This window comes from Gavialis gangeticus, unplaced genomic scaffold (assembly GCF_001723915.1).
Source record: "Gavialis gangeticus isolate Ggan-Ray unplaced genomic scaffold, GavGan_comp1, whole genome shotgun sequence".
NCBI classification, from domain to species: domain Eukaryota; kingdom Metazoa; phylum Chordata; order Crocodylia; family Gavialidae; genus Gavialis; species Gavialis gangeticus.
This window is the reverse complement of record NW_017728992.1, coordinates 113,625,551-113,634,753: the sequence shown is the minus strand read 5'-3', so window position 1 is coordinate 113,634,753 and position 9,203 is coordinate 113,625,551.

Below are 9,203 nucleotides of genomic sequence, written 5' to 3'. Positions count from 1 at the left end.
TATCTAGCCAAACAGCATAGAGTAATTGCAGAATAGATTAGGGATTACTTAGGGAATCCAAATGCTTTCAAGTCAGCAGAGCCAAATGGGATACCCTTTAGGGTACAGAGTGAACTGGCTCAGGTAATTTGGTAATTTGAAAAATTATGGGGTCAGAGGAGGTCCCAGATGACTGAAAAATGGTAAAAGTAGTGCCCATCTTTAAGAAAGGAAAAAGAATCTGGAGAATTACAGACCCATCAGCATGACCTGGATACCTGGAAAAAAGTCTTGGAGTGGGTCCTTAAGGACTGTATTATGAAGCACCTAAGAGGAGAATCAGGGGATTAGGAAGAGCCAGCATGAATTCACCAAGATCAAGTTTCATAGTTTCTAGGATCAGAAGGGACCTGAACAGATCATCAAGTCTGACCCCCTGCCCTGGGCAGGAATGAGTGCTGGGATCATAATACCCCATCCAGATACCTATCCAACCTCCTCTTGAAGACCTCCAAGGTAAGGGAGAGCACCACCTCCCTTGGGAGCCCATTCCAGAGCCTGGCAGCCCTAATCATAAAGTATTGCCTCCTGATATCAAGCCTGAACCTGCTCTCAATCAATTTTTGGCCATTATTCCTTGTTATCCCAGGTGGTGCCCAGGGGAACAGAGCTTCACCTATTTTCCACTGGTCCACCCTGGTGAGTTTATAGACAGGTATCATGCTTGACCAACCTGATTTCCTTCTAGGATAAAGTGATAAGCTTTATGGATGTGGGGAGAGCAGTGGACCTGGTATACCTTGACTTTAGCAGGGCTTTTGGCACCATCTCCCACAACATTCTTATTAACAAACTAAGGTAATAACTAGATGGAAATACTGTCAGGTGGATACCTAACTGGCTGGATCATCATGCTAAATGGATCAATGTCCAGTCAGGAGAAGATATCAAGTAGGACTCTTCAGGGGTTTGTCCTAGGTCCAGTACTGCTCAACATCCTCATTAAGTGTTTGAATGATGTGCTTGCTTAGCAAGTTTTCAGGTGACATCAAGTTGGATAGAGTTTGTCAGGGTCCACAGGGGCATTATGCCTAGCAGTTAGAGCCAGGGGGCATTACCAGCCTTCATAGTCAGGTCAGGGGACAAATTAAGGTGAAACCATGAGTTGTGCACCAAGCCAGAGGAGTTACCAGAAGTGGATGTCAGGAAGTGAGCGAAAGGCAAAGTGGGGTTCTGAAGTTAAGGGACAGTATACTGGAACTGGTACTAGAGAAATCACACAGGTGAGAGCTATTCACAGACTGAAGCCAGCTTGTTGCACAGCAGGGGCCATGTGCTACAAGAGCTCCTTGGAAGTAGCCCTAGAACTTCAGCCTAAAATGAACAGGCTGATGTTCAGCTGGCCCTGCTTAAGGTTTGAGGACTGTTGAACCTAGCTGTAGTGTGGAGGCCTTACAGGGTTGCCAGGACTCTGGAGGGCAGGGCTAGGATCCAGAATGTCCTTGATAGAGTGAAAAAGTGGCCTGCAATCAGTCAGATGAGATTCAATAAGAACAAGAGCAAAATCCTGCACATGGGATAGAATAATTGCATGCCCAAATATAGTTTGGGGAATAATTGGCTAGGCTGCAGCACTGCAATGAAGGACCTGGGGATTTGTGGACCACAAGCTGCAAGTGAACCAAGTGTGCTCTTGTTGCCAAAAAAATACATCAGTACACTGGGTTGTATTAACAGCAGTGTCACTTTCAAATCAAGGTAAGTGATTTTTTTGCTGGGTTCAGTATTGGTGAGGCCTTACCTGGAATACTGTATCCATTTTTGAGCCCCAAGCTTCAAGAAGGACATGGACAGATTAAAGTGAGTCCAGCTCAAAATGAAATATATGATTAGTGTTGGCTTAGAAATGGTATTTAATGGTTTGTTTTGTGGGAATTGGCTTACTGGTTTAGATATATGTATTATAAGGGTTCGTGATAGGCAGCAGGGGTTAATTGGACTTCTAAAGCACTTGGGAGACACACACACAGCTTCTCATGGCCCTGAAAACAGACAGGCTGTCTAGTGCAACAAGGCCAATGGATACACACAGCCTGAGGATTGAGGGGGGGCATGTTATAACATGAGATCACAGCCTTCAAGGCAGACAGGTTGTCTAAAACAACAAGGACACACAGCCTGGGAACCAAAGAAGTATGTACTATCCCATCCCATAACACAAGATAAGTGACACCAGCAACAAGACCTCAGAGAGCAAGGAGGGCTACATCCTGGTTTTGGGGGAACAGACCAAATTAGGAGAAGGCCCAAATGACTATATGGACATGTGACAACAGCGAGCCAACCAACCAGAGATAGCCATGGATGAAGAGCCATCAGGAGTCATCAAGGGGGAAGGAGAATACAAAAGCAAAGACTTGAGGTTAACAAAAGATCCATCCTTGTCCCTTCTTGTCCCTGCCTGTCCTTCCTTCTTTTCCTTAAGAAGGGTCCCTATCCCCATCCCTGTCCCCCAGGAAGGGTCCCCAAGGCCACCATGGCCCGAGGGCATAGCAGCAGCCTCTCTCATGCACCCCACTGGAGGGGGGCTGTGGACCTTGGCTTCACAACTCCAGACTGCTGACGCCTGAGAGAGAGTGCCTTAGAGTGGAACATGCATCCTGACCAGATGTACTTTGACTCTGATGACAGCCCTAGGATTGGTAGATATAGAATGATTTAATTGTTTGTATTGTTGCTCTTTTGTTATCATTCTGTATCAATACATTTGCCTATTATCAACTGGCAGGTGTTGTGGTTGGTTTGAGGATTGTGCCCACTCAGAACAAAGGTATAAGGGCTGGGTTCCTTAAAATCCAGTGTCAACAATTAGGGACCAGGGAACCAAGACTTATGAGGAAAGTCTGAAAGAACTATACTGAGCCTGGAGAAGAGAAGCCTGAGGAGGGAATTAATAATAATCTTCAAATAGCTGAAGGGTGATTATGGAGAGGATGAAAATGGGATGTCCTCAGTGACCATAGGGGAGACAACTAGGAGAAATATGCTCAAGCTGAAGCACAGGAAATTTAGACTGGAGATTAGGATCAACTTTCTGATTCTGAGGGTGGTCAACCATTGGAACAGGAAAGAAGTTGTGGAATCTCCATCCTTCAATTTGCAAGAGTAGAGTAAGTTGGACAAATCCTTGGCTGGGGCGGTTTAGTCAGGGACCATCTTGCCTTGAGCAGAAAGTTAGACTAGATGACCTTGTGAGTTCCCTTCCACTTCTACTTTCCTATGATCCTATTTTTTCATCCTAGGGATTTTTTGTTGCTTTGGATAGTAACTCTTAGAAATTGTAATGCCAATGCCAGTTTGCTAAGATATTCTTTATCTTTCATATAATAGGACCCCCCAACAAACACCAGGTGACTAAAAATATTGCTAATTTAATCAGGGTATGTTCTTATGCTAAGTGATACTGCTGTGTACTGCAAGAGGAAACTGAACTTATCATAGTGTTGTCTTTCAGATGAGGCACCAAAATAGTGTTTTCTAACCCCTGAAACACATGTTCACTGGGAAACACCTAGAACTTTTATTTAATTTTTCCAAAAAAGAGTTAGATGTAGCATCTTGTCCACATTCCATCTTGAATAATTGAATTTCTCTCCACTTTAGTGTTTCCTGAAAATTAACTTGGAAACAGTATTTTAAAAATTAATTTCTAGCTCTGAGGTGCTGTGTACTATTCCTCTGCACCGTTAAATAGTTGCTGGATTCCATTCTTGAGGTTTTATTTAACCACTGGGTGCAGAGACATCATACTGAAATAAATCATTTCTAATTAAGAAATAACATTATTTTACTATCAATGATAAAGATCTATTTTGTAAATTAAATAATCAGAGTGCCACCATAGTTGAACTGGTAACTAACTTTCCTTTAAGATTAATATTAAATCCCTATCTACAATCAACCTCCTCAAATACTCAATCAACCTACCTGAAATTCTGAATGCATTGCAACTCAAGAGAGAAAAATGTTTCGGGAAGGTTCCAGGTTAGTCAATTCAATTCTGAAGAGTATTTAACATTTCAAGAAAAGATGAAAATCTTTCATAGTTTATTTTTTATGCATTACAAAAAAGAAATAGTTTGTGTTTTGTTTTAATTTTGTAGAACCTGAAATTTTTATTATTCAGAAATCCTGGATGAAAAAAACAAATTTATGATAAAATGGAAGTACAAAATACTGGAATTATTCATTTTAGATTCGTTATCTCTGAGTGCACTACCAGATTTGACTAGTGTTGTACAGTTTTGTGGGTGATCCATAAAACATGAATAAACATAGCTAGTTATGTGCTGGAGGATCTACTGATCTGTGGCAGCTCTGGCAGAGTTTTACCTGTTTAACATTAAAAACTCATCACTACAACCTGTGAAATCTACATGCTCCAGCAGCAAAGCAACAACTGTGTAAGAAGTTCAAACTTTTTCTTGTAAGCTGCATCAGCCAGATTGCATCAGTTCATTGAGGTCACAGACTTTACATACACCTGTATAAATTCTGCATTCAATTAGCTGAACCACTTGGCTCCAAAGTGGCTTTCTAACGTCGTTTTTGGCTGTGTCATGGATTTATTATGAGATCAGGATTCTAATTTCATCCAGATTTTGTTTTTTTGGAGAATATTTTCAAATAAAGCCATTTTACATCTGCTTCAAATCAGTATTCTTCTGGTTATAGAGGAAAAATTTGGTTCAAATGAAGTCACTGGTAGATTTGCCATTGATTTCAGTAGGGCTAGGGTTTAACTCCCCAATTATTTAAATAAGAGTTTCATCTCACGCGCGCGCACGCACACGCGCAACTGGAAAAACCACATCAGCTATGTTGCATGGAAAGACACAGTTAGCAAGTTTGTGGAGTAGTGGGGAAGGTTAAAGAAGGTAGGTTTAATAGCAGAATATATATTTCAATTAACAATTTCAAAGTCATAAACCTTAAATTAATTATAACTTTGTTTTGTTACCTTATTGTGTTTTAGTTCAATTAACATCTTGTAATCTTATTTGCATTTTTTGTTTAATTGACTTCATTATGCCAGATGGGAAATATCACATCCTGTTAGTTTATTGGGTTGGATACTAGAGGATTATAAGAAATTTACGTGTGCAAATGTTTTTTGGAAGCTTTAACTGTAAAGAAAGCACTAAAGAAGGAAATGATAATTTTCCCCATCTGTTTTTTCTCTTATTGTTTTTTTCTTTTCCCATTTTGTTTCTCTAATAGCTTGAAATTAAATTGTTTGCTGTGTACTTGATAGGTTGGTGATGTCATTAAGCCTTGGTCCCCAATCCTTCAACCTGCTGTGTATAGAAACGCCTTCCTGCTCCCACACAAATCCAATTTCAATCCATTTATGGGAATGGCTTTATTTGTCAAACTATATGCATGTCTGTTGAATCACAAGCCTGTACGTTATTTTTCTTCAAACTACTATCTTTTCTGAACATGAGCATATATCACTAGTTGGTTTCTGGTCTTTGTGCCTAATTGCAATGCTTTCATGAGCAGTCTAATGACTTTCTGTAAGCCAAATTTATACCATTTTTATGTGCTGTTTCCAATTAGATATATTTTTGAGGTTCTACATTTGTTTTATAGCATATATAGTGCTGGAAAAACAACCTGTAAGAGTTATAGTTATTAAGTCAGAAATGTAAATTTTGCTTTGACTTCTTGGGCCTATGAAAACAGGAAGATCCTAGGAGAAGGTATACTGTAGTCATTTCTGTTGCACTATGCATTCCCCTTGCTAGCATTTAAAAGCATGTAAATGTGGACACAAATTAAATTATTTTTGCCAAAGCATGACTTTTTCAATCTATAAAAATGTTTAGTTCAGATTAGATTCAGAGCTGAAAGTTCAAGCCATCAATTAAACTTAATTGGTCCAGTTACAACCTCCCTAATTTTTCCTCTATTGTTTTGGAGTTTAAGGACAGCATCCTGCACTCTTAAATCAGTCAAAACATACACTGAAGAGCAAGATTAAAACCAATGAAAATTAGTTCTTAAAAATAAGTCATAAACCTTTACTAATTGGTGGCACATTGTTTCTTACTCAGCCTAAGCTCCTACTGAAATCATTGGTAATTATCCCTGAATAAGGACTTCAGTGTTGGTCTTAATACTATATTTGTTTTATTCTTGTATGATCTTTTTTATTAATCTTCAAATTCATACTTATTCCCCCCAGTATTGTACCCAATGTTCAATTTTCAGATTCCTTAAAACACCAGAAGGCAATCTACAGAATCACTATCAGGGCACCAAATTTCCCCTCTCATGTTTTAAAAAGGGATTTTAGAAAATGTAATAGGATTGTTTCCATGAAAACAATTTAAAAAATGTCTTTTATAATATTACAATATACACTTGCAATATTGGGAACTCAGAATAAACAACGTGTTAGTACATAAGAAGCAAAAAATTAAAATGACTTGTTCTTTTTCAAACTAGAAAAATACAAATGGTAATAAAAAGTTAAGAAGATTGTTTAAGTTTCCTGTTTGAATCAACTAAGATGTTAAATCCTTGTCAATACTACTAATGCATTTTTAAAAGAAATAATTTGAGTTTTATGTCAATTGTATCCTTTTAATAGTAACCAAAACTCCATCTGTGTGGTTAAGCTCCTTGCCTAATCAGCTCCAGTGCATGTGTCCTGCGCTATTAATCTTTACCCTAAATCCAATTTTATTTATTATAAATGCCCTGTTTCCTGCCCTGGACTTTTGAGATAACAAAGCATTAGCTTTCTGTGTAGAAACTGCAGAGAAGCAAAGAAAGGCAATGTTTTACATCTCATATCTGCCACATACCAAATAGGATTTCTGAATTTCATCTTCAGAACCTTAGCTCTTTTTGGCCCCAAATCATTTATGTGCATATCTACCTACAAATGTAAACCAACTCCTCTCTGAAATCTGAATGACCTACCTATTTTATTTTTAACACCATTTCACTTATCTTTTGCTTAAGAAAACTGACAGCCTGCACTTAGTTCGGGTACACACCATACCTAACTGTCCAAGAGAAAGTTAAGCCTTATTATTATATGACTTACGCTTCCCTCTGTTGCATGGCATGTAGAAGAATGAACATGGATGTGGACGAAGTCAGGAGAATAGTAGTATGCATTATGCAGCATGTACTGCCTAGCATCTACCATGCAGAAATCCACCCATTTCACACTGGACTTAGAAAGGAGGAACATGGTCATTTACAAAGAAATACTAGCTGTTATGTATGCGTTTCCCATTTTAAGTTGTTTTCAGCTATGACATTTCAACATAAATTAACACTGAAAGAATCATCATTAACACATTGCTTGATGTATAAAACTCAGTGAAAGAAAACAGCAGTTGGTGAGAACCAATGGCTGCTGAAGCAGCTTTGATACCAGTACTGAATGGGGGCTCTAAAACATGTGTTGCATTTTGTGCTACTCACATATGGCTGGCATTCAGAGACTTGGGTGTGAGGGTCCAGCCAGGACTTAGGTAACCAGACCTGTGGATAGGCCCCAGAAGGATAACCAGGAGGTCATCCAGGTGGTGGCCCTGGTTAGCAAGGCATCAGGTCAGGGTTAGGATCAACAGATGGAGATCTGAGAGACATAGTGAATATGAGGCTTGCTAGAGCAGACTGAAGCTGCAGGTATGCTTAACCTTCATATGTTCCCATGGGGTAATTTCCTACCCCAGACACACATTTTGTGCAATATCTTAAAATTAATTAATTCTAATTTTTTTTCCTATTTGGGACACTGGCACTGGCACCACAGTACATAATATTCCCAAAGAAGAGTTTATATGAATGGTTTGCTCTCTGTGGATGAAAAACTGCTCAGGGTAACATGTTACCCCAGGCATGAATGTATTTTTCCATTTAACAATTTACCCCAAGCCCAGGTTAATGCAGTCTAAAATAGAAGGGAGTGGAAAGAGCTGGATGAAACAGAACTGAAAGCCTACATTGGCCTCCTACTGGTAAGTGGTCTATACCATGGGGGTCACAAGGCACTGGAGGAGTTGTTAGAGCAACGCACCGGATGTCCTTGCTTCAATGCCACCATGAGTATAAAACGATTCCATCAAATCATGAACTACCTGAGATTTGACAACAAACTGACATGAGGAAAGGAGAGCTGTGGACAAGTTTGATACCCTCAGAGATATTTGGAAACAATTTGTGGAGCAGCTCAGGAAATGACATATTCCAGAAATACACCTGATGGTTCATGAGCAGCTCATTGTGTTCAGGGGTCACTGTCCCTTAAGAAAGTATATGCCAGCAAGCCTGCCAAATATGGTTTGAAAATTTGGTGGTGCTGTGATGCAGCAACATCATTCCGCCTGTCTGGAGACATCTACCCGAGCAAGAAACCAGAAGCTCCTTGCCAAGGTAATCTTGGTACCCAGGTCGTTGAAAACTGGTTTATCCCTGGTACAAGATGGAAAGGAATATTGTGGGTGACAATTTCTTCACAAGTACTGACCTGGCAGAAAGACTGCTACAGCAAGACTTGACCTATGTACGTATGATTCAGAAAAACAAGGCTGACATCCCAAACAAAATGCAAGGAAATTGAAGAAGGGAAACTTATTCATCCACTTTTGCTTTTGATGGGGAACTCACCCTAGTTTCCTGTGTTCCAAACAGATCCAAATCATGCTGTTGTAGTCAAACATGCACCATGAACTGTCAGCGAGTGGAGAGCAAAGAAAGCCAGACATCATCCATGACTACAATAAAAACAAGGGTGGAATAACCTTGACCACTTAGTCCATATGATCACCTGCAGATGGAAAAATCAACAGGTGTCCAATTACACTATTTTTAAATATGCTGACTGTGGCTGACATGCCAGCCTCATCATTTGTAATGGGCCGGCTTCAGGGAAGATGCTCAAGGGCAACTAGCACGGTTTCATTAGGGGCAGGTCATGTCAGACCAACCTGATTGCCTTTTATGATCAGGTCACAAATGCAATGGATGCAGGTGTCACTGTGGACGTAGTCTTTCTAGACTTCAGCAAGGCCTTTGACACTGTCTCCCACCCCATCCTCATTAAAAAACTAGGCGACTGTGGCATTGATGCCTACACAGTCAGATGGATTGCAGATTGGCTCAAGGGTCATACTCAGAGGGTGGTGGTGGATGGGTCA